At 43.5% G+C, this 27,712-nt stretch overlaps 1 protein-coding gene across 1 annotated transcript in view; it reads left to right on the top strand.

Moving 5' to 3' along the window:
* LOC124776003 (UDP-glucosyltransferase 2-like) overlaps positions 1 to 27,712 on the top strand; it is a 90,492-nt gene that overhangs the window by 2,695 nt on the left and 60,085 nt on the right. The window lies entirely within an intron of this gene.

Below are 27,712 nucleotides of genomic sequence, written 5' to 3'. Positions count from 1 at the left end.
TACTGTGGCCAGTCCGTTAGCAGCAAAACGCTACTATTTGGCTGCCTTTAGAGAGTCACAGTTATTCCTGCCAGTTCCTCCTCGAGTCTGCTGATGTGTTTCTCCTGGTGACGAGGCATTTGCTACCTTAAAAGACTCCTGTCAGTTACTCCCCGTTTTTGGCTCCCTTTATATTTTCAAGCTTACTGTGGCGAGTCCGCCAGAAGCAATACGCAACTATTTGGCTGCCTTAAGAGAGCCACAGTTATTCCTGCTAGTTGCTCCTACCGTTTGCGATGCGACGACAACCCAAACGACAGACAGTCAACACACCCATCGACAAGCTATCCCTCGCTTCACGCGACCAGCATACGACAGGGAGTTCAATGGAAGAACGTATAGACATCAAGCAGAGTAACCTCTTTAGAATCGCAGAACATCGTCGCCAACGTAAAGACATCAAGCAGAGTAACCTCTTCAGAATCCCAGAAGACCGTCGCCATGAATTTACCTGAAGAGGGTTCGGGATTGAACGTTTTCGTCGGAGGGGAGGTGGTATGGCGCCAGTTCGTGAAATGCCGTTTTGTTTCCGGTTCGAAGTGATGAACCCATATCTTTTCGCCTGTGGGGAAGTTCGACAAAAAATTGTAACTAACAGCCTCATAACGCGAAAGAAATTCCTCGTTGATGGTCCTTCGTTGCTTTTTATGGTCTTCCGCTAGACGGCAGAAAGCCAGGGGCTCACACGTTTGAGTTCCCTAACTGGTGGACGATTGTGTCAGTTCTGCGAACAGAGACGTCCAGTTGATCGGCGAGTAGCTTGACTGTGATCCTTCGATCACGTCGAATCAGAGAGTCCGCACGTTTCGACACTGTAGGAGTCACCGCTCTATGCGGCCGGCCAGCGCGCGATACCCGCCCAACGACTCACGGTACTTTTGCCCAATGACAAGGATCCATACGAATTCAGCAAGAGCCTGTGAATATATGCAATGCTCCGGTTTTCCGCCAAGATATACTCGACGACAGCTCTCAACACGCCTCTGTTACAGATGCCATTTTGAAGGGTATGTGTAGTGTCACCAGCCATGGGATCTTGATGAAACTATAGGAGCTGAACGGGGAACATTACACAATGTTCCGCAACAAATACCTCTTTTTTTCAACCGAAATTGACCGAAAAAGTATGTATTGTATTACTTATCGAAAGGCCCTCGTATTTATGCATACTGATCTCAATGTTCTGCACCTTGTTCACAAAACTTATTTGTATGAGTGATTAAGAAATAATATCGTTTTTTGCTTACCCTGGTGGAATTCGAAAAAATTAATCCATCGAACAGAATGCTGATATTTATAAAACTTTGTGGAGATTTTCAGCTAGCAACAGGTGCCATTCAGGACTGACGTCCGTCAAACTGGTTCAAATGGCTCTGAGCACTATGGGACTTAACTTCTGAGGTCATCAATCCCCTAGAACTTAGAACTACTTAAACCTAACTAACCTAAGGACATCACACACATCCATGCCCGAGGCAGGATTCGAATCTGCGACCGTAGCAGCAACGCGGTTCCGGACTGAAGCGCCTAGAACCGCTCAGCCACAACGGCCGGTGACGTCCGTCATCAACATCAGTGTGTGATGTGACTCATACGGGCACTTTAAAGTTCTTGTATTCGTTGTTGTTAGTCCATTGTCGGTTACACAAGAGGACGGGACTCGCTCAGAAAAGAGAGCGAGTACTCGAGTTCGCGGGTATAACCGCGGACTCGCGGCATTACCGCTATAGGCACAAACTTTTTGAACGAAATTTCCGCCATTACACTGTAAATTATTTTTCATTTATTTCACTCAACCATGGCTTCAGATTTATAGACATTCTGAAGTGCAAGCTGCTATGTCACAAAACGTCTGACGTGCCTAAATGACATAAGCAACCATTGGGCATGACAATTGTTGTAATCCAATATAATGACTGATCGATTAGCAATGAATATTGCTCTATTTACATATTTACAGGCGCGTGCGCGCGCACACACACACTCACACTATATATATATATATATATATATATATATATATATATATATATATATATTATATATATATATATATATATATGGGTTGGCAATAGTGACAACTATTTATTTACAGCTCGTACAAAATAGATAAGTGTTTCAAAGTTTTACTGACCTTCAAAGTAGTCACCAGCATTGTGTATAACCCGTTGCCATCGATCTGGAAGTCGTAGGACAGTCTTAGCCCTCGTGACTTCAACTCGATTTCTAAACTGAAGGAAACACTTCACGGCATTCGCTTCACAACTGCTACAAATTCGTCGGGCAATAGACCGCGCCTCTCGAACTGTTAACACAAGTGGCACGGCTACGACTGTCCTACGACTTCCACATCGCTGGCAACGGGTTATACACAACGTTGGTGACTACTTTGAAGGTCAGTAAAACTTTGAAACACGTATCTATTTTGTACGACCTGTAAATAAATAGGTGCCACTATTGAAGTTCCATGCCTCGTATATATAACTTTTTTGATGGATGTTGTAAATTTATTTTAATCTATATCATATATTCAGAGAACTTCTACGTATTAATATGACACATACACACTTACGGGGTGTTGCCGAGTCTGTAATGGCAGTGCCAGAGAAGAAGACATTAGAATGAAATGCAGTCTGTAATTAGTGATTAATTAGTAAAATAAATTTAAACAATTTTCGCAACAGTTACAGAGGCGAATGATAAGCTACAAAACTAGCTGTCAGCCCATAAATGGAAGCTGTCATGTTGAAAAGAATACACAAAAAGCGCGCTTTTTGTTCGCGGGAATATAATAGTGACGTTATTCCGTGCCCATTTTCGTCCGAAGCAGCACGTGTTTTCTCATGGTGGAGATGGAATAAAATGTAATACTACTACTTTTCTTGCAATAAATGGTTGCAGCTTTGTCATAAACTGCATTGAGAAGTATCTATTTTATTTCGTAAAGGTGACTAGCTTCGGACACCTGTGACCATTTTCAAACCATCCCTGCAGTAAGTGTGGCAAATAGAGGCGATAGCCCATGTGCACAAACTGTCCCTGCAGTGATCAAAGCAATATACATACGATTTAACAACGACTGTTGTTAAGTTTGGTAGTTTAACGGTAAAATGTTCATGGCGTAGCACTTTTCGTGTTCGTTAGTGTATGTGGTTCTCTGACTTACAATGATGAATGATACACGAAATAAAAAGTAGCGTATTTTTGCTACAAGCGTCCAATGTTAGCAGTATTTCACGTGTGGGACACGTTCTGTTGACGAGGGAGCCCTACCCAAATCATCATCGCAGTATCTCGAGTTAGAAACGTCACACATTCTGCAATTATGTTGGTCACCTGTTAGTGAAGGCTTGTACAGACAATCTTTCACTAGCCCCAAATAGAAGAAACTGCATGGTGTTTCATTGAGTCAACATGGAGGATATGTTAGACAAATTCGTGGTCTCATCGCCTGCGAATTATTCGGCACTGTTAATAACCCTATGTAAGCAGTATAAAAAACTTTTGCCACTGAGAACAATTTCATTGGCAAATGAAGTTGTCTGGTTCATTTCGTAGTTGCGTGCGAGTTACTTTTGCAAAGCGTAGGGTAACACGGTGGCTATTCGTGGTCTGGCCAGCCAATTACAGACTAGCATTTGAACTAAAAATGCCAATCATACACAGTACTGATCGACAGTCATTATGGAAAACAGAACACAGAAACAATAATCCTAATACTAATGAATTTATTTTTCCATTTATTTAAGGCTTTGTAATTATTAGCTGGTTCTTTTCCTTTCACGATAGCGATCTGGTTTTTATTTTAAGTACTTTTGTTAATGTTCCCAGGCCAGACGCTGATGTTTTAAATTCTTGCCTCTGCTTCAGGCCAGAGCATCTTATAAATCATAGTCGAGCACTATAACGTACGTCTGTATACATCTTCGTTCTTATTGTATCTCGTGTGCTGCTTCGGCCAGCTGTACTAAAAAAGAGGGCTTATTTCTTCCTTCTTTGTCAGTAAAGCAATTTACTGCTTTTAAATCGATCCTTTAGCATTAATGTGCAATGCGAAAAGATGATTAATTAGTTTTCCTGTTGTTTATTTGCTGGTAAAGTTGAAAATGTCACCTCTAAACAAAATAAAACTGTATATCCAGGCTCTGCACTGCCACAACGATAGTATTTAATTCATCTAACTATATTTTCCTGTTGGGTACTAATGGATATTTTTATGAAATCTGGAAATGATACCTCCAAGGGAATAAAAAAGGAACCGCGGTAGCATTTACTCCACAGCTTCCCACTCTATAAACTGCAACACTAAAGAACTGTATAAAAATGGTTTTTAGGCCTTCAAAACCACAATTCAGTGCACTAATACTCAGCTGTATCTGTGACGCACAAATGCAGTATTTATGTCGCACGTATATACTATTCGCCATTAAAATTGCTACACCACGAAGATGACGTGCTACAGACGCGAAATTTAACCGACAGGAAGAAGATGCTGTGATATGCCAATGATTAGCTTTTCAGAGCATTCACCCAAGGTTGGCACCCGTGGCGACACCTACAACGTGCTCACTTGAGGAAAGTTTCCAACCGATTTCTAATACACAAACAGTAGTTGACCGGCGTTGCCTGGTGAAACGTTGTTGTGATGCCTCGTGTAACGAGGAAAAGTGCGTATCATCTCGTTTCCGACTTTGATAAAGGTCGGATTGTAGCCTATCGCGATTCCGGTTTATCGTATCGCGACATTGCTGCTCGCGTTGGTCCAGATCCAATGACTGTTAGCAGAATATGGAATCGATGGGTTCAGGAGGGTAATACGGAACGCCGTGCTGGATCCTAACGGCCTCGTATCACTAGCAGTCGAGACGACAGGCATCTTACCCGCATGGCTGTAACGGATCGTGCAGCCACGTCTCGATACCTGAATCAACATATGGGGACGTTTGCAAGACAACAACCACCTGCACGAACAGTTCGACGACGTTTGCAGCAGCATGGACTATCAGCTCGGAGACCATGGCTGCGGTTACCCTTGACGCTGCATCACAGACAGGAGCGCCTGCGATGGTGTACTCAACGACGAACCTGGAGCACGAATGGCAAAACGTAATTTTTCGGATGAATCCAGGTTCTGTTTACAGCATCATGAAGGTCACATCCGTGTTTGGCGACATCGCGGTGAACGCACATTGGAAGCGTGTATTCGTCATCGCCATATAGGCATATCACCCGGCGTGATGGCATGGGGTGCCATTGGTTACACGTCTCGGTCACCTCTTGTTCACATTGACGGCACTTTGAACAGTGGACGTTACATTTCAGATGTGTTACGACCCGTGGCTCTACCATTCATTCGATCCCTGCGAAACCCTACATTTCAGCAGGATAATGCACGACCGCATGCTGCAGATCCTGTACGGGCCTTTCTGGATACAGAAAATGTTCGACTGCTGCCCTGGCCAGCACATTCTCCAGATCTCTCACCAATTGAAAACGTCTGGTCAATCGTGGCCGAGAAACTGGCTCGTCGCAATACGCTAGTCACCACTGTTGATGAACTGTGGTATCGTGTTGATGCTGCATGGGCAGCTGTACCTGTACACGCCATCCAAGCTCTGTTTGACTCAATGCCCAGGCGTATGAAGGCCGTTATTACGGCCAGAGGTGGTTGTTCTGGGTACTGATTTCTCAGGATCTATGCACCCAAATTGCGTGAAAATGTAATCACGTGTCAGTTCTAGTATAATATATTTGTCCAATGAATACCCGTCTATTATCAGCATTTTTTCTTGGTGCAGCAATTTTAATGGCCAGTAGTGTAGTTTTATGTATCGATCATAGATAACATGTTCAAATGGTTCAAATGGCTCTGAGCACTATGGGACTTAACATCTGAGGTCATCAGTCCCCTAGAACTTAGAACTACTTAATCCTACCTAACCTAAGGACATGACACACATCCATGCCCGAGACAGGATTCGAACCTGCGACCGTAGCAGTCGCGCGGTTCCGGACTGAAGCGCCTAGAACCGCTCGGCCACCGCGGCCGGCAGATAACATGTAGGGACCTAATTCACTCTCCCTAAGACGAAGAATAATGTTGAAATAAATAACTGCACTGAAAATGTTATGCACATACCTTCTCGGTCACACTTCAAAAAAATATATTTTTCCAATGAAAAAGGATAGCTTCTTTTAATTATTCACATCTATGACAATCACTTTATCATGTCTACTTCAGACACAGTATTCTGTGGACATTTAACTTGTTTTGTTGCTGTCGCCTTCAGTCCGAACACTGGTTTGATGCAGCTTCCCGCATTAGTCTGTCCTACGAAAACCTTTTCATCTCTGATTAACCACTGTAGCCTATAACCATTTGAGGCTGCTTACGGTATTCCTTTCTCTCCCTTAACAATTTTTGTCCACTACATTTCCCTCCTAAAGCAAATAGAGAATTATTTGATATCTGAGAATGTGTCAGATCATCGGATTTCTTCTTTTAGTCGAATTGTGCCATAAATGCTTTTTCACCCTACTTCGATTCAGTACCTCCTCAGTAGACATGCGATCTACCCATACAATCTTCAGCATTCTTCTACAGCACCACATTGCTAAAACTCCTGTTCTTGTCTGAATTGTTTATCGTCCACGTTTCACTTCCGTATGAGGCTATGCTCCGGACAAACACTTCCCCAACCCCCAAATTTAAATTCGATATTAGAAGTTGTTCTTTTTCAGCGAAGCTTCTCTTGCTATTGCCAGTCTGCATTTCTGCATTTTATATCCTCTGTGCTTCGACTATCAGCATTTAATTTGCTTTCCAAATGACAATATTCGTCTACTCCTTTTGGTGCGTCATTTCCTGATCTGATACCCTCAGCAACTCGACTCCATTCTAATATCCTTGTTCTACTTTCATTGATATTCTTATCTTATAATCTCTTTTCAAGAAACTATCCATCCGTTCAACAGTTCTCCCAACTTCTTTTCCGATTCTGACAGAATTACAACATAATCGGCAAACCCTAAAGTTTACCTTCTCCCTCAACTTTAATTCCCTTTCCAAATTTCAGCTTGGTTTCCTTTCTGCGTGCTAAATATACAGCTTGAGTAACATCGGGGAGGGGCTACAACACTAACTCCATTCTCAACCACTACTTCCCTTTCACGACATCGGCCCTTGGAACTGTAGTCTCGTTTCTGTACATGTTGTAGATGACTATTTTCTCCCTGCTACCTTCAGAATTTCACAGAGTGTGATCCAGTCAACATTGTCAAAAGCTTTCTGTTAATACATAAGTGCTATAAAAGTAGGTAGCTATTTCTTCAGCCTGTCTCGTTAGATACGTTGTTGAGTCAGTACGACTTCAAGTGTTTCTACATTTCTCAGGAACCCAAACTGATCTTTCCTAAGATAGAATTCTACCGCTTTTCCATTTTTCTGTAAATAATTCGTGCATTTTGAAGCATGACGTATGAAACTGATAGTCCCGTAATATTCTCACCGGTCTTGTTTGAAACAGGAACTATTACCTTCTTATTGAAGTCTGAGGTTATTCCATCTGCATGGTAGGAGAAAGTGGCCCAAAATGACATAGTAGGACAAAACGACATAGTCCCTTTTTTTTCTAATTTGGCAGCTGACAGGATCATAATCTTTGGTTTGCTTGATAACTTGTTATGGCTACACTTTGGCCGCAAGACATTAATCTTTGCCTGCTTCCACATGGTGACGTGAAACGTGGGAAACCGTATTTGAAGTCAACGAAACCAGTACTTCTGTTAGCAAACTCTCACATTTGTACAGTGTTGATTATTTTCGTGGAAAATTTACTATCAGGAGGACATCTTATAAAGGTAAGTCTTTAAATCTGTGGCAATATTTTGATGGTGTGTTCGTTATTTTTCGAAGTTATGGCCAAAGATTACGCTTGTGTTGAAGAGGGCAAAATGACACAGAGACTGCAGAGACAATCCTTCAAGAGATTTCTCCAACTCCTTCCAGTTTGGGTATGCGTAAGAAACGCAGAACTGGTGAAGGCTGCCAGGGGCTCACTGCAATACCAAAACTGCAAGTTCTGAAGGAAAAGGAGCTCCAGAAAAGGGAAAAGGAGCTGAGAAAATCAAACCGGGCTCCTGTGAAGCGACGTTTGGCCATGGTTCCCCCCCCACACCAGATGAAGAAGTAGCAGATATAAACGTCAGTACTGCTGAAGAAAAGGACGCAGCTTGTATTTACTGTTGTGATTCATGCAGCCGATCAAAAGAAAGGGAAGAGGGCTGAAGTGTATGAGCTGCTCAAAACGGAGCAATGCTGATTGTGCTGGACTTTCAAAGGGTACAAAAAAGTTTGTGTGTGAGTTGTGCCAATAACAAATTTTTTTCTAACTAATTAACTGAAAGTGTGGTATCGGTAACTGGACCGACACTGTGAAGTGGATTGCTGCAAAAGAAAGCTTGACTAACGCTGTAGCCGATAGTGCACGCATTAAGCATACGGGCGTGACGTCTGGAACATGAGAACTTATTAATGAATAAGAAGAAAAGTATGTAGATGCTTTGTACTTATCTTTTATTTCTCTTGAATACTCGTAAGCTATAGGCACTGATACAAATGGCTCCTTGCTAGTTCGTAGCCATTAACTTCTGATGGCTATTCTGTCTCTCGGCTAATGAGAGAGAAAGGCTTCATACAACTGGGCGATAGCTAGGTTCGCGTACAACTGGTCGGTAGCTTGGTTCTCGTACAACTGGGGTCGAGTCCACTCTCGTATCACGAGACCTGCCTTGGTGGTGGCGCTAGGTCTGCGATCACAGTGGCGACACGCGGGTCCGACATGTACTACATGGACCGCGGCCGATTTAAACTACCACCTAGCAAGTGTGGTGTCTGGCGGTGACACCACATTCCTCCCCCGCAAATCGGCGAACGGTCGTGTAATAAGGCTTCCGCCCGCCGTGGGGAGGACCACATGTTGACGTATGCGATGAGGTGGGGAGCCTAACAACAGGCGAGGCTGTGCCACCCGCACCCGGCCATCCGGTCCGAGGGGAGCTAGGAAACGCCTGCAAAACTAGTCCAGGGTGCACGTCAACATGTGGTGTATGCGCCCGTAAAGAAACATGAGGGGCCGAAGGGTCGACGTCCATGGCGTCGGGGTAGCCGACGCGCGATGACGTCATGTGGTCCGGAGCGGGCGGGCGTTCCATGGCGGAGGACAGCTGGTCACGGGAAGCGATCGGCGGCGCGTGACCCTGGGAGGCGCTTGGCGGCTGCAACGAAGCGTCGAATGCGGTCGGCGGCGGCGGCGGCTGCTGCAGCTGCTGCTGCTGCTGCGGCGGCGGCGGCTGCTGCTGCGGCGGCGGCGGCGGCGCGTCGCCATCGGGCAAAATGGAAGGCATCGTCGGTAACACCTGGGGATGAGGCGAGCCAGTAGATGGGTCCCCAGGGCGCTGACCGGACGGCACCGTCGCTGAAAGCAGACGGGGAGCGGCAGAACCCGAGCGACGACAGAGGCGCAGCTGATTGAGATGCCGACGCACCTCACCAGAGGCCCCCAAAACCAAATACATCGCGCGGCCGAGGCAGCGAAGAATGCGCCCTGCGAGCCAACGCCGTGAACCTCGATAGTTGCGATAAAATACAACGTCGCCTGGAGCAAAAGCAGGAGTGTGCCGCTGCGCAGGAACCTGATGCGGCGGATGCAGCAAAGACATCAAGGTGCGATGAGGACGACCGTGGAGCAACTCAGCCGGCGAGCGACCATCTCGGGGCTGAGAGCGATACGAAGACAAAAAGAGCAACAATGCGTCCTCCCGAGAATGCGACTCTTTCAATTTCAACATCTGTGACTTGAAAGTCCGGACCAATCGTTCAGCGGCACCGTTGGACTGAGGCGAAAACGGCGCGGATGTCAGATGTTGAATACCATTGGCCTGGCAGAATGACTGAAATTCTGCGGACATGAATTGTGGGCCATTGTCGGAAACAATAGTCTGCGGAAGACCTTCAATGCAAAAGATAGCAGACAACGCTTGGATGGTGGCGGAGGACGTCGTGGAAGACATCCGGACAACAAAAGGAAAATTACTGAAGGCGTCGACCAGAACCAACCATCGAGCATTCCAGAATGGACCAGCAAAATCAATGTGCAAGCGTTGCCAAGGGGAAGTGGCTTTTGGCCACGCAAAGACTTTCCGCGGCGGTGCGGATTGTTGTTCGGCACACGCCGGGCACGAAGAACACATATTCGTAATCGCAGCATCGATTCCGAACCAAGTACAGTGCTGACGAGCAAGTTGTTTCGTTCGCACTATACCCCAATGTCCTTTATGAAGAAGCCGTAAAACAGAGGACTGTAACGAACGTGGGACCACGACTCTGGACTGATCATTATCAGAACGCAACAACAAAACACCACGTCGAACAAAAAGTCTCTCCTTGTGAGCAAAAAATCGGCGAACCAACGGATCCTCGATCCGAGACTTTGACAAAGGCCATTGCGTAGCAACAAAACGTAAAACCGTAGCAAGGACAGGGTCAGCAGCTGTGGCTGTAGCGACACGACGAAAATCAATCGGAAACGATTCGACCACTTCATCGGTTTCCGAATCAATGAACATGCAAGCAAGTTCGGAAGAATCGAATGCTTTATCCTCAGCAACAGGCAAACGGGACAACGCATCGGCGTTCCCGTGCTTAGCAGTGGACCGATACAAGATATCGTAGCGGTACTGCGAGAGGAAAATAGACCAGCGAATGAATTTCTGCGCTGTACGTGGAGGTACAGGCTTGGTCGGATGAAAAAGCGATGTCAAAGGTTTGTGGTCTGTGATGATGGTAAAGTGACGACCATACAAGAAATCATGGAACTTAGTAACACCAAACACGAGAGCCAAAGCTTCTTTCTCTATCTGTGAATAATTTCTTTGCGCAGACGAGAGCAATTTGGACGCAAAGGCAATAGGGCGATCATGGGAGCCAACTTTGTGCGCAAGCACAGCACCGATCCCGAAATCGGATGCATCTACCATCAACAAAAGGGGTTTCTGGGGATCGAATGGCGTAAGGCAAGTATTAGAAAGCAACGCCGATTTCAACTGGCGAAAGGCGCGTTCACATTCCGTCGTCCAGACGAACGGAACACCTTTACGGCGTAAGCGATGAAGCGGAGCTGAAATGGAAGAGGCATTGCGCACATATTTATGATAATAGTTAATTTTACCCAACACACTCTGTAGCTGTTTCAGATTTTTAGGGGACGGCAAGTCTTGTATGGCACGGAGGTGCTCTGGACTCGGATGTATGCCTTGGGCATTAATGACATGTCCCAGGTATGGTAAGTCACGAGCAAAAAACACACATTTGTCCTTCCTCAAGCGAAGACCATTTTGCCGCAAGACCTGAAATAACGTTCGTAAATTCGCAAGATGATCTTCTTCCGTCTGTCCGGAGATCACTATATCGTCCAGATAGTTTGCTGCAGTAGGGACCGACGCACAAATAGTTTGTAAATATTGCTGAAACAAGGCAGGGGCGGATGCACACCCGAAAGGCAGTCTTTTGAAGCGGTACAATCCAAGATGCGTGTTAACCACCAATACGCGCTGGGATTCGTCGTCCACCGGTATTTGCAAGTACGCATCGGCTAGGTCCAACTTTGAAAAATATTTTCCCGGGCACAGTTTAGCAAAAAGATCTTCCGGGCGGGGCAAAGGAAAAGTAGCAGTCACTAGCTGTGGATTCACTGTGGCCTTGAAGTCCACGCAAAGTCTCAATTTTCCGGAAGGTTTTGGCAAAATTACTAAGGGTGAGGCCCAGAGAGAAGCTTGCACACGTTCAATTACACCCTGTGATTCGAGATCGTGTAACGTTCTTGCGACCTCATCACGCAATGCGTGGGGAACATTGCGCGCCCTGAAAAATTTCGGTTGCGCGTTTACCTTCAGTTCTAAATGTGCTTCATAGTTTTTAGCGCAACCTAAGCCCGGTGCAAAAATGTCTGCAAATTCGTCACACAGCCGGGAAACACTGTCTGTAGGCACAGTCTGATTCACTGATAGGACCTGATTTACAATAGACATGTTAAACAACTTAAATAAATCGAGACCAAACAAGTTCACTGCAGAAGAAGAACGAAGAACGTAAAATGACACAAGTTTTGTTGGTCCCTTGTATGTTGCAAGAAGGCTGCACTGTCCTAACACAGGAATTTTCTGTCCGGAATATGTAGTTAGCTTAACATGTGCGGCACGCAACGGAGGTGCGCCCAGTTGTTTGTACGTGTCGTGATTGAGCAATGAAACTGCAGCTCCGGTATCGAGCTGGAATGGTATCACTTGGCCTTCAAAGTCTAAGTCCACAAAAAGTTTATTGTCCTGCTGACGACAAGAGCGACTGTTTTGTGCAATTGGAACAGACACTGGTACAGAATCACTTGCTAATTGACGTGATTTCCGGCGACGTCGACGCACAGTTTTTGTGGGACGATCACAGTCACTGTTAGAGAAAGTGTCACTGGACGAAGTGGAATTAACGACATGAATGTCCATAGGCGAAGGTCCACGAGCCTGAGTGTCCTTGGTTCGATTCCGGCGCGAAGCAAAGGGCCTGGAATGATTGTGATTGTCTGATCGGAGCTTTTTCTGGCAAACACTTTGAACATGTCCTTTCTTATTGCAGAAAAAGCAAATAGCTTGGCGTGACGGGCAATGTTCACGCGAATGTCTAGTAGCACACCGCGGGCATGATTTCACTGCATTTGTGTGCTGGCGCGGCACACCTGGCTTAGCACGCGGCGGTCGCTGTATCGCCGTGCGCGAGGCCCGGTTACCGGGTCGCACAGCGCGTCCAGCGGGCCGGTTAATGTTACACACGGCTGGCGAAGTTTCAAAAGATTCCTGAGCACAGTCCAGTGTGTCCTGTCTATCCAATATGTCTATCACTTGTTGAAGGGAGGGATTAACGAGTTTCAAAATTTGCTCCCGTAGGCGAACATCAGAAACGTTCTGTGCAATTGCATCACGCACCATTGTATCTGAATAAGAAAGACCACAGTCACATTCAAAGGCACAGTCCCTAGTAAGTCCTTGCAATGTTGCTACCCACTCCCTGTTAGTTTGACCGGCCGTACGTTTTGTACGAAAAAACGTATACCGTTTTGCAACCACATTAACTGTTTCTTTGAAATAGGCGTCTAATGCAGACAAAATTTCCTCGTAGGACAAAGTTGCTACGTCGCGGCGGGGAAACAATTTCACTATCACACGGTATGTGGACACACCGACACAAGAAAGCAAAAACGGCTGCCGCTCTTTACCTTGAATTCTGTAGGCTTCTAGATGAAAGTGGAACTGGCGAGACCACTCTTGCCAGGTCTCATCGGCTGCCACGTATGGTCGAAAGGGAGGTGCAACAGCGTTCAGTGGCAGCGGTAGCGAAGAAGCGGCGGCGGCCGCATCGGTTTGAATGGGACGTTGACCCTGGACGAGCTGTCCAAGGGCATCCAGTAACGCCTGCGTCTGCTGAGTCTGCAAGCGATAAAATTCGGACAGTACATCTGGAGAATGTGGCGAAGCCATGACACAATTAAAGAGAAACAATCAGAACACTTGAAACGTCATCAATGGTACAAACAAAGGAATACAAACTCTTTAACTCGTCGCCATATGTGGTATCGGTAACTGGACCGACACTGTGAAGTGGATTGCTGCAAAAGAAAGCTTGACTAACGCTGTAGCCGATAGTGCACGCATTAAGCATACGGGCGTGACGTCTGGAACATGAGAACTTATTAATGAATAAGAAGAAAAGTATGTAGATGCTTTGTACTTATCTTTTATTTCTCTTGAATACTCGTAAGCTATAGGCACTGATACAAATGGCTCCTTGCTAGTTCGTAGCCATTAACTTCTGATGGCTATTCTGTCTCTCGGCTAATGAGAGAGAAAGGCTTCATACAACTGGGCGATAGCTAGGTTCGCGTACAACTGGTCGGTAGCTTGGTTCTCGTACAACTGGGGTCGAGTCCACTCTCGTATCACGAGACCTGCCTTGGTGGTGGCGCTAGGTCTGCGATCACAGTGGCGACACGCGGGTCCGACATGTACTACATGGACCGCGGCCGATTTAAACTACCACCTAGCAAGTGTGGTGTCTGGCGGTGACACCACAGAAAGTATCATTCAGAAATGAATACTGTTCAAATTTTAAATGTGATTTGTAAGATACTAAGTTCCTGGAAATAATTTGCAATGCATTTGTTATATTTTGCTAATGCACATCCTTAAGCTGGTAGGATTACAGTTCTAAGACTTAATTGAACTATAATATATGTTTATGCTATAATTTATGTTTATGTTAGCAATTTATTAGTAAAAATAAAGGAATTATCCTGCTAAGAGAAAAGGTGTGTCATTTTGCCCCACCGGGTAGCCCAAAATGACACGTTGACAACGTCTCTGAAATTGTGAGTTCATAGCAAAACCAATTATTTTGTACTGAATTCTTTATGCGTTTGCTGCTGTATAAATCCACTGAAATTTAAAATTGCATTTATATAATTTTAATTGGCAGATATGCGCCGTGAAAGACAGTTAACTTTTTTGTATGTCGTTTTGGGCCACTTTCCCCTATATTTTGTATAGAAGCTGGAATAAATTTGTCATTGTTAGCTCTCCCAAGGATTCGATAATTCACTGGGAATATCATCTATTCCAGGTGACTCGTATCGGTTTAAGACTTTCAGACCTCTGTCAAATTCTTCAAGCCGTCAAAACTCTTAATATTAATAGAATGCTTCAGTTTTCTTCAAATGTTTCTTTAATTTTCCTACAAGTTGCATTTATTTTTGCCACAGTCATGCATCCGTACTAGTATTATGAATGAGAAAGTATCTCCGCTTGTTACGCTTTCACGACGAACACGCTTCATCGATTTTGATGAAATTTGGGGTGGAAATAGTTTGCTTGCTGAGAAAGAGTATAGGCTACTTTAAAAAAGTGCGTAGTAGAATATATATATTGATTTGAACAATATAAAGCGAAATATGGAACAATAATTACCTTTCAAAAAGCTACTTATTCTTTGACTTCTGAAACTTTATCATGATTGTGAATACGCTTTTATTGTTTTATGTGTTCTATATAATACGGTTCAACATAATGAATACAAAACTTGTAGAAACCTAAACGAGTTTAATCCACTGTTTTATACTACTACCTGTCACAAACCAGACGCATTTTAGGCGCCGAGCATCAAGCGTCTTTTACATCTGCCGACCCCCTAAATACTCACAACGATTAGGAACATTAAATACTGTGTGACAAACAGAGAGATGTCGCACCTTTACGTGAAGAACGTGGGAGACTTAAGCGAGGGTGCATTTGATTATGGTATGTGAGCGCAGCTGTGAGGCGCAGCTGTGAGTGGCAGCTGGTGGTTCTAATTTTCTTGTCTAGCCATTCCTGTTTTGCCAGTTAAGGCTTGGTATCAGTTTCATTTTTTAGACTTCTGCATTCCTATTTGACTGCTTCGTTTTCTGAATTTTTATATTTTTTACTTCGCCGTCAGTTACATTCAAGGAACGAGGGAAGATTAGGATTCAACGTCCCGCCGAAAGCTAAGTCATAAGAGGCACAACACACGCTCGGAATATTTCAGTAACACAGTCCGACAATGGAATTTACCCCAGAAGAAAAAAATATTTGTTTGCTACGTATTTCAGTACTCTGACGACAGTGGTGAAAGCCATTGTTCACTATCACCTGTCTTCTGGAAAAACAGTTTTATCTGCGCTTGGCCGCGTTATTATGCTGTCGCGGCGCTTATCACATATTGTTATTTTAGGGATATTATGTCCTAGTGGTGGGCGTAGAGACGTGGGGGAGGGGGGGGGGAGGGAGAGATAGCCACTTGGAGTAGCTAAAGGAAAGTTTCATTTATATAGGTCAATCGACTATTGACCATCGACTGTCTCATTTTCAGATAACACAGTATGGGTTATTGACCTGTGTATAGTTGCTAACACGTTGTGTGTGTTCGAGTGTTTCTTACGTTCAGTAATGTCTAGGAAGTGTTGTTAATTCACCATATCTTTTCTATTATGTGTGTGGCAAGTTTATGACTAAGTCTCAAAGACATCCCATTTCACCGATCATCAAAAATCATACGAGTTGTATTCTGAATCCAAGGTATATGAGGGTAAGTGTTGGGCACCGTTGAACTGATGCTCGCGTCACGCCCGCTATTTACGAGGCTCTTTGCGTGGAACCCATCCATCTATGCCATTTGCCGTACCACAGTTGTGGAGGGAACCTAGAGACCACGCTACAGATTATTACTTTTCTTTAACGAAAATAAAAAGGGTACCTAGTACATCAAAACAGACAGTTTCTTATCCAGCTCCTGCAGTTTTTTATTCTGATTCTCCCCCCCAGTTCCAAAACCACCAATGGAATGGATCCTGGAAGATGAAACGGACGATGGTAGTGACCAAACAATAGATCAAGAAGATCTTGAGTGCACACCATCTCCAGCAGGGCTACAAAAACGTCCTATGTCGGAGGCAGAATAGATTGATCTTGTAAGAGATCTAAATTATTCAAAGTGGAAAGGAGAATTACTTCGGTCTCGTCTTCAAGAAAAGAACCTGTTACAACCAAACACTTCAATGGCACTCCGTAAACGACAGCTTTTTCTTTCCACTTTTTCCGCAATGACAGAGAGTTTGGTATATTGTAATGATATAAATGTGCTGCTTACAAAATTTGCGATGATTCAAAATCTCGGAGAATGGATCCTTTATAGATTCCTCAAAGAGTAACATCAGACTTTTTTAGTTACAGAACGCAAACGAGAAACCTTATGTACCAATGGCTCCATTTAGTTAAAGGAAATCTAAGAGAACATGAGGTTACTCCTTGCTGCTTGCTACGCAAACCACAATTGGAAAATCTGTGGTGATCTCAAAGATCTGGGATTTCTTCTGGGTATGCCGACTGGTTCCATAAAATATCGCTGCTTCTTGTATCACTGGAATATTAGGGCAAAAAAAGACCATTATGCAGTGAAAGGGTAGCCTTTAAGAGAAATATGCCATGCTGGTGAAAAAAAAAATGTTTCGCGTGAAGCCCTTGTTGGCAAAGACAATAGGCTGTTACCACCACTCGATCTGAAATTGGGCTTTATGAAGAGTTTTGCGGAAAGCATTGGACAAATATGATCAGGGTTTTCAGTTTTTACTATCTAACTTTTCTGCGATTGAGACTGCAAAAATTAGAGAAGGCATTTTCATTCGGTCTCAGATCCGTGACTTAATGAAAGACACTATCTTTCAACAGCTACTGAGAAATCAGCTTGGCTTTCTTCGAATGATGTGTGCAACAATTTCTTGGGAAACGTAATGTCTAAGAGTTACAGGGACCTGGGCTATTACAATGCTATGGGGTGCAACATTTCTCTGGAATTACGATAACTTCATTCCCATTTGGATTTCTTATCACCTAATCTTGAAGATTTAAGTGACCAACATGGGAATGATTTCACTACGATATCGCTGCCACGGAAAACGAAATAAAGGAGCTTGGTCGCCAAACGTTCTGACGAATTACTGCTGACACTCTTACAATAAGATTACCGTCCAGTCACAAATGGTAAGTTTCCAGGAAACGTTTGTGACTTGTAAGTACATTTCAAGCTTTATTCAGCTTTCTCATACTATTTCCATTTTATTTTAAATTTTGTAACACAAACAGTAACTTTTGTTACATCATCTGTAAATTAAATAACTACAGATTTCTCCAGTATTGCTACTGAGTTGTTTCCAAGTTTCTCGAAAATGGTATATGTGGCGTATGTTTTCCTGAAAAACTGGTTCTTGATGGAACATTTCTTATTTAGTTTTCAGTCAGCGTATGTGATCTAGTAAAGAAGACATACTTTCATCTCGCGGCAAGACACGAAGTTGCACTTTGTAAGGGGGAAGGAAATCGGTCGTGCCCTTGCAAAGGAATGTTCCCGTTATTTGCTTGGAACGATTGAATGAAATTATGGGAAACCTAAATTTGGATGGGCGTACGAGGATTTCAACCATCATACTGCCGAACGTGGATTCAGTGTGCTAATCACTGCGCCATCTCGCTCGGCCATTTAAATTCAATAAATTGTATGTTATCCAAGGATTCTGCTGGGCCTTGTCTTTTGCCTATTTGATCCTCTGCTGTCCCCACTACTGAATCTGTAAAAGTTGCCGATTCGTCTCCATTATGTTTCTTACCACTGACTCAGTCAACTGTTGCCTAACGGTTCCTTTGAAACTTCCAGGAACTTCTGGTCTTTCCAGATTATGCAAGTTACATATCCTTAACTTTCTATCTTTTCGCAATTTCTTCTGTTTTAAAGTACAGTTAATAATAAATAAATTGTGGTCGCGTGCTCATCTGCCCCTTCAAATGTTCTGCAGTTTCAGATTCCGAAATTTGTGGCTTTCCATTAAGCAGTCTGTATGAAACCTCCTGGCGTCGCAAGGCATCTTCGACGCATACAACCCTGCTTTTATAATATTTGAACTAAGTATTAGAAATGATTAAATTGTGCTCTGTACAAATTCTACTAGGTGGCTTCCCTTTCATTTCTCTCCCCCCCATCCTCGTTCTAATATTTTTGTTTAAGGTACGTACATTCCATATTATCGAGGTCCAGTCCGCCATCACAATTAAATTTAGGTTTCTGTCATGTATCTGTATTGTGAGCGTGGGGTTGATCTGAGATTCTGTTATTCTGCGCAACGGATTAATCTGAGATGTACCCTTTACCCTGTGGCTCCTGCAAGATGCAATTTCCACCTCCACACTACTACAGAAGTCAGACAGACGCTCCTAATGTTCTGAAGAGAAATTCCTGAAAAACTTTCAGCAATAAATATCTTCTGGAGTCATCCACTGTAAGGAAATGACACAAAAATTCACAAAATTTCTTACGTAACTAGTGGGATACTTGGGTACTGGGGTAGTGCTAGCTAGTGTAAGAAAAGCATGAAACTAACGAAAGTTATTATTTATTTTGCAAAAATTCTGAGAAATCACAATGGCACTTTTAATTATGAATTGAACAAGTTATATCCTGGTTCTATTCGGAATGCGAAGTTACCTCTCAAGGATAGGATTCGCTAATGAAATTTCTATACAAAGTTTAAGATGGTTGTTGACTTGTCAGGATGGCTCAGAGGCGTGCCTACTCAACTTGAATAATTATCCTTTAGAATGTTGCTAGGTACGGTCGAGGCTGTTGCGTGTGAAATGCAGTGAAGTGTACTGTTGTGGAGGAAATATGGGGCTAGCAATAGCTGTAGCGCACAATACCATAAGCTGCGATGACTGCTGTCTGCGCTGCTCGCTGCTGACAAATAAGATAACTCTCATTCTATCTGGATTGACCTTCGCCAATCAAACACTCCCTACGCCTTGATGAAGTCAAGGATTCCTATTCGCCCCTCGTCTAACTATTGGCATGGTACACCAGTCAGATAACCAGTCCACCACGATGCCACTCAAAAATTCGCTCGCAGGCGTTTAACTAGAACTCTCTCCATTCACACCGCACAATAAGTGTGTCAGTCAACACATTGAACAATACTTAATCGCAAGGACTCAATATAGAGAGTCGCACTTCGATTCGCTCTCGACAGAGGTGCTCTCCCAGTGAAGTACTGAGGAGAGACTTGTTCCTCGCTCCAAGAGCGACAGTGGAGCGGCGCCTCTCCACGCCAGATATCTCTTCCATTACTCCTTCAGCTCAAGGCGTCAGAAATATCATCTGCTAATCAGCATTGCTGTTCTAAAACTGGAGAATGACGTTTCGTTTAAGGCGACCAATCCAGAAATCTGTGGTATCGGCGTTTGGCGTTTGCTGTCTCCCTGTGAAAATCTGTGAAACTGGCGTGCGGTTGCCTCTCTCGAACTAAAAGCTCCTGTGGCCGTCATGTCTGGAATGTATGTGTGTACGCCAGCCTCGAGTATTTCAACCACGGTGCGCAGTTGCGATTTATTAGTTATTTGCATATCGTTTACATGAATTCACACAACACTGGCTTTATCTTATCGAGTTTGGGTTCGAATGAAGCGTCCTGATGTGCGGAATATGATTGTGAGGGCGGAATATGTAAGCAATGAAAGTCAGGAGACCACGATGTCCTACAGTATAATTTCTGTCATCGCTTCATGCATTGTTTCAATCTCATCATTATCTTCGGAGTGAGTAGGCTTATGAACGTATACTACTATGGTGAATGTTGGCTTCGTGTCAGTCTCTGGTACTATAATTCGTTCACTATGCTGTTCACAGTAGTTTACATTAATTCCTATTTGCTTTTTCATTAATTAATTTGCTCTTTCCGATAATCCTGTGCTGACGTAATCAGAAGTGCTGTTCTTCCTGCCACCATCCTATACTAATTCCCACTATATCATTTTTAAACTATCTTTTTTCCTTTTAAACTCATACCTACACCTTTAATGGGTCTAACCTACCTCTCTTCGACCAGGAGAGCGGCAATTTCGTTTTCCTGATGACAACATCTCCCCACATAGTCATCGCCCACAGATTCGAATGGGGGACTATTTTACCTCCGAAACGTTTCAGCCTCGAGGATACAATCATACTCCTGAGGGAGAATTGTAACGGCTGCAGTTTCTCGTTGCTTTCAGTCGTTCGCAGTACTAGGAAATAAGGCCATGTTGGCAAATGCTACAAGGCCACATCAATCAATAATCCAGATTCTCTCTCCAAGGAAAACGCTTCAGCCCCTCTTGAGGTCCCTTATGTTAGTCTGGCGTTGCCACAGTTACCCCTGCGATGTGGCTGTACCTTCAGTACGGTTATCTGTATCGTACAGGTACACATACCGACCCACCACGGCAAGGTATATGCTTCGTGGGGGTATACGAGTGTCGTATATTTACACATATTTTTTCTCAAGTACCTGTACGACATGTTTGGCCGTAACTTGTCCACTGCGTTTTTCTGCCGTACGACGTGGCTGTGAGCACTATGGGACTTAACCTCTGAGGTCATCAGTCCTCTAGAACTTAGAACTACTTAAACCTAACTAACCTAGGGACATCACACACATCCATGCCCAAGGCAGGATTCGAACCTGCGACCGTAGCAGTCGCGTGGTTCTGGACTGAAGCGCCTAGAACCGCTCATCCACCGCGGCCAGCTCTGCAGTACGACCTAGACGTAAACATCTGCACCAGATTTTTTTTTTTGTCAAGTGTTTATTATGCTATAGAAGCATCAGATTGCAACCAGTGCTACTCGCTAAGTTACTAATTATACTGATTACTGTAGAACATCAGCACTAACGATACATACTACATCCTCATGAATTGGCTACGAATACATTTCCGCAAACTCACGTGTCGTTTTGTCAAATAATCTACTCTTTAGACCAGTAGTTGACGTTGCTGGAAAAGTATCGTCATTGAAAGGAGTATTTAACACTTTAATAGCAGAGGTCCGTTCCAAAACGTGATGACATTAAATTACTCTGTATTGCTACTACAGTATCCTCGAAGTGTGCAACCTCTTCCCCACTATATCTTGCTGATTCTTTCTTGAAACAGTTTTCTTTGCTGGGGTCGGACATGGAAAAGGCATAATTAAGAGAGAGAACACGCTCCTTGCGAAACCTGATAATGTTTCCCGGAACGAAGACGTGCCTCTTTCCTTTACGAATATAGAAGTTCTTCAATTTTAAGAGTAAAACGTTGTTTTGCAAAAAATAACAGCTCATGCCACTTACTTAGATTATTGCGTTCGTTAGCAACACAGTTTCTAACAACGGTTGGACCCAGCCACACTCATGTTACCATACTGAATTTGATCCCATCTTGGCACTAAGTTGGCCGTTGCTATATTGCTTTTCCAAATTAAGCTGTGTCGCGCGTTCGCGGTACCCTCAACTATCGTTCAAATAAAAATGTAACCTGCACGGATGCTATAGATTGAACATGACCGTACTGATTTGCTCACCGATTTCGTGTGTAATTAGGTGTACCCTACCCGAACGCCCTTTTTGCCATTGCTAGCCTGCTTTTGATGTCCTCCTTGCTCCGTCCGTCATTGATTATTTTACTGCCTAGGTAGCAGAATTCCTCAACTTCATCTGCTTCGCCGATCCTGATGTTAAGTTTCTCGCTTTTCTCATTTCTACTATTTCTCATTACTTTCGTCTTTCTTTGATTTATTCTGTCAATTTTCTGTACTTGTTAGATTGTTCATTCCACTCAGCAGATCATCTAATTCTTCTTTGCTTTCACTTAGGATAACAATCGTATCACTGATATCCTTTCCCCATGAATTTCAATTCCACTCCTGAACCTGTGTTTCATTTCCGTCATTGCTTCTTCGATGTACAGTATGAACAGTATGGACAAAAGACTACATCCCTCTCTTACATCCTTCTTAATGCGAACGCTTCGTTTTTGGTCGTCTGCTCTTGGCGATTGCACATATTGTGTATTACCCGTATTTCCCTATAGCTTACCCCTCTGCTCCTCAGAATTTTGAACATCTTCCGCTATTTTACATTGTCGAACGCTCTTTCGGGTCAACAAATCCTACGAATGTGTCTTGATTTTTCTTTAGTATTTCTTCCATTATCAACCGCAACATCAGAATTGTCTCTCCCATGCCTTTACGTTTTCTAAAGCCAATCTGATCGTCATCTAGCATATCCCCTAATTTCTTTCCATTCTTCTGTACAGGGTGAAAAGTATTTAAACCGACAAAGTCTGGAAGGTTGTAGGGAACATCAAAGCAAATATTTTTTCCTAATGTCATTTTTTCCTATGAGGAGTATTTAGACAGGTAGGCGAAAGATTTCTCTGGTGGCAAATTAATTAAACCAACAAACACTTTTCCATTTTTAATGCTCAAGAGATAACACATTAACACAACCCAATTTAAGTTACAGTAGATTTTCAAAACTGCCTCCATTGACACGTAAACAAAGGTTACACCGTCAGATCAAGTTCTATCTGACACGGGCAAAAACCCCAGGAGTATCCTGAATTGTTCCTGCTGCTGCTACTATCCGGGCAACCAGATCCTCTTCTGATGCAGCAGGAGTTGCGTAAAAAAATGGTTGCGCATCTCTCCCCACACAAAAAAGTACAGAGGGGACAAATCTGGGGATCGTGCAGGCCATGGTACAGGACCACCTCCGCCAGTCCACGTTTCAGAGAACCGTCGGTCCGGGAATCGACGCACACGACGACTGAAATGTGCCAGCGCCCCGTCATGTTGAAACCAAATGCGTTGTCCTGTAGGGAGCGGAATGTCTTCCAGCAATTCTGGCAATGCTCTGGCAAGAAAATTGTAATAGTGACTGCCATTTAATGGCCTAGGTAGCAGACACGGCTCAATTAAACAGTCCCCAACAACATCGACCCACACATTAACGGAGAACCGCACTTAATGAGCGCATGTGGGTTATCCTCACTCCAAACATGCGAATTGTGCATGTTGAAGACTCCATCACGCCCGAACATTGCTTCGTCGGTAAACAACACAGAGGATGGAAATGTAGGATGCATTTCACACTTTTCCAGGTACCACTGCGAAAACTGTGCTCTGGGTGGATAATCAGCTGGTTCTGGGTTGTGGACACGCTGTAAGCGAAATGGACGTAACAATTGCTCTCGAAGGACTGTTCTTACATTCGTCTGATTCGTCCCTATGTTACGTGAAATTGCACGAGTGCTGATTGAAGGATCCCGCTCCACATTCTGCGGGACAGCTTCCTCAAATTGCAACGTTCTTACCGAGCGACGGTGTCCCTGTCCAGGTAATCTGTTAAATGACCCGGTCTCACGCAGACGTTGGTACACGCAGCAAAGGTCGTATGATGCGCATACGGCGATTAGGATATTGTTGTTGATAAACCCGCTGTGCAGCTGGTCCGCTGTGGTGCGCTACGTAGTACGTACCAACCATATCAGCGTACTCACTCCAGGTGTATCGCTCCATTAGTAAACAGAGACAATGCACTACCACGCTGTTGGACAGCAGTTGCCTACAACTGAAGATCGTAATACGGCGACCAGTTTAAATAATCCTCATAGGAAGAAATGACATTAGGGAAAAGTATTTGTTTTGATGTCCCCTACAACCTCCAGAGTTTGTCAGTTTAAATAATTTTCACCCTGTATATTATTCTTGTCAGAAACTTGGATGCAAGAGCTGTTAAGATGATTGTGCAATAATTCTCGCACTCGTCAGCTCTTGCAGTTTTCCGAATTGTGTGGACAACATTTTTCCGAAAGTCAGATGGTATGTCCCCAGACCCATACACTCTACACACTAACATGAAGACTCGTTATGTTGCCACTTCCCCCAATGATTTTAGAAATTCTGCTGGAATGTTTTCTATCCCTTCTGCCTTATTTATTCTTTCGTTCTCCAACGTCTTTTAAATTCTGATTCTAATACTGCACCCCCTATCTCTTCTAAATCGACTCCTGTTTCTTCTTTTATCACATCAGACAAATCTTCCCCTTCATAGAGGCTTTCAATATAATATTCTCTCCACCTATCCGCTCTCTGCTTTGCATGTAACAGTGCAATTCCCGGTGCATTCTTAATGTTACCACCTTTGCTTTTAATGTCACCGAAAGTTGTTTTGGCTTTCCTGTATGCTGAGTCTGTCCTTTCGATCTCTCTTTTTCGATTTCTTCACATTTTTCATGCAGCCATTTCGTTTTAGCTTCATTCCACTTCCTGTTTATTTCATTCCTCAGCGACTTGTATTTCTGTATTCTTCAGTTTCCCTGAACGGTTTTGTACTTCCTCCTTTCATGATCAACTGTTACCCATGGTTTCTTCGCAGTACCTTCTTTGTACCTGTGTTTCTCTTTCCTACTTCTTTGATGGCCTTTTTAGAAATGTCCATTCCTCTTCAATTGTACTGCCTACTGATCTATTCCTTATTGCTGTATCAATGGCCTTAGAGAACTTCAAGCGTTTCTCATCTTTCCTTAGGACTTTCTTTGCGTACTGATTCTTCATGACTGATATCTCAAACTTCAGCTACCTCTTCATCACTACTATATTGTGATATGAGTCTATATCTGCTCCTGGATACGCCTTACAATCCAGTACCTGATTTCGGAATTTCTGTCCGACCATGATGTAATCTAACTGAACTCTTCCCGTATCACCCGGCCTTTTCCAAGTATACCTCCACCTCTGCTGTCATAGAAAGGTTACTTTTGCGCTAATCAAGGTCCGCAAACCATTATTCTTCAACTTGCATTTACAGTTACCAGTAACTGCTAGACCGTACTACAGATTTTGTCACATGGCAGTAGAAACACGCATTAATACCTATACATAAACAGAATAGTCTGGATTTTGCTGAAGACAAACAGTAATGAGAAGAAGATTAATTTACATGACCAGGATAAATTACAGTGCTATTGGTATGATCTGAGAACACGTCAGGCGGTGAGAATGAAGAGAAATTTTGGTGGTGGAACTGCTATGATTTGGGCAACCTTCTGCGCTAAAGATAAATCACAACAATGCTTAACTGAACACTAGAGTGTGTGCACACTGAGATGCTAGAAACAGAACTGATTATAGTGTATGAGGGCCTAGAGGACGCAAGCCTAACGTTTCAACAAGAAATGAATCTGTGTTTGGTTCTGATAGAACCAGAAAGTGGTTTGAAGAAAAAATATAAATGTCTTGCCCTGGCCTGAAAATAGCAAGGATTTAAACCGTGCGGAAAATCTTTGTGGAAAACTTGCAGTGCTTGTTTCTCGCAATTGAAGGCCATTTGATGATATACGTAAACTGAAATGAGCTTTACGAGAAGAGAGGGTGACAATTTCATTCCAAGAACTACAAACCCTGGCAAAATCAGTGCCGAAGATAATTTTTGAGGAAATTAGGAAAGTACTAACAATCCAATAAAACAGTGGAATAGTGAGTGTTTTTATACCAATTTCCTCCAAGAAATACGATTGCCTTATTTTGTTACTTTGTGCTATAAAAGGACCCCTGTAGTTCAGTCATTATTGTTTATGTCTTGTATGTACCTACTACTTTCATAGAAAATTCGATACATACATGTTTCAGACATTGTAGTATTTCTGTCATGGAATCATGCTTTTGTACTGATTTCCACTACAGCAAGTGTTCTCATGGTGGAAATAGAATAAACAAGGCTACAACAATCTCGTTTGCATCTGACGAAAATAAGTATATTTTCAGTCGGAAGTTAGATATCACTCCTCCTCTAATGGAACACATTTGTATTTGTGTGTTTGCCATCAATTAATTTTCGTCTTGCCCCTTTACAGCCTTACAAAACATAGCTTCGTTAAAGGTCATCTGATCCCAACAATCGGTCATTTCCCCTTGTCAGTGCTACTTTACAGCTGCAGCGTTATGCACTCATTTTCCGTACTGACAATAAGCCACGACTAGCCTCACTTTCCTGCGTGTTCCAGTAAGAGAGAACGAGTCTACTAGTATGAACCGACAGCAGCGCCTCAGTTCTGACTCGCCATACTCTCGGAACCGTAGTCGGAACAATGGAAGCCCAACACGAGTGGTAACAGTGGCGTCTAGATATATGAAAATGCAGCCTCAGCGTTACACTCGTACTCGCTGCGTTTCTGATCTCTACTTCACAGTGTTTTGCTGAGTGTGCATGTAGATGTAGACCCGAAGCATCTGAAAAAAGATTTAACATTAATTATTGCAAAACTGAGCTTTCCCTCCTGGATTGTAAGGCCTCAGTATACGTGTACATCTATATCTGTGCTCTGTGACACTATGACGTACGAGGTGCGACAATAAAGTAATGCGACTGATTTTCTTTGCAAGATGTGGCAACCCTGCAGGCTTGCGTAAGCACTATATCTTTGACCTTGGTCTATAAGCTGCTTCTAGTCCAAGCGGCACATCGATGCAACTGCTCAGTCGTGAGTTGTGCTGTAATAAGTTAACATGTGTTTGTGTCTCTCGTCACGGAAATGGAACCGCATTATATTGCGCAACGGTATGCCATTTCTTTTTGCGTTAAATTGGGTGAAAACGTGACGACAACTTACAGTAAGCTTCAGAAGGCTTTTGGAGAGGAGGTTATGTCAAGGGCTCAAATTTTTCGTTGGCATAAAATGTTTAGTGAAGGCGGAACGAATGTTGAAGATGAAAACTGCAGGGGACGACCATCAACCTCACGGACAGATGTCAACTTGGTCAGGGTGCGTGAACTCGTATGATCTGATCGAAGAATATCCGTAAAAATGATTGCAGAAGAACTGAACATCAATCGAGAAATGGTTCGTCTAATAATAACTGAAGATCTTCGTATGAGAAAGATTTGTACAAAAATGGTCCCCAAAAACCTCACACCGAAACAGCGAGAAACACTGAAAAATGTGGCAGCCGATCTGTAACAGCAAACGGAAATCAATCCAGAATTGTTGAGCCATGTTATCACTGGTGATGTAAGTTGGTTTTTGCAGTACGATCCAGAGACAAAACGCCAAAGTTTGCAATGCTGCTCAAAGGGATCACCCAGACCAAGAATAGTTCACATGTCAAAGTCAAAAGTGAAATGCATGGTTGTCTGCTTCTGTGATTCCAAGGGAATTG

The sequence above is a fragment of the Schistocerca piceifrons genome, chromosome 2 (genome assembly GCF_021461385.2).
Source record: "Schistocerca piceifrons isolate TAMUIC-IGC-003096 chromosome 2, iqSchPice1.1, whole genome shotgun sequence".
NCBI classification, from domain to species: domain Eukaryota; kingdom Metazoa; phylum Arthropoda; class Insecta; order Orthoptera; family Acrididae; genus Schistocerca; species Schistocerca piceifrons.
The sequence above is the reverse complement of the archived record's forward strand: the minus strand, read 5'-3'. Positions and strand labels throughout refer to the sequence as shown.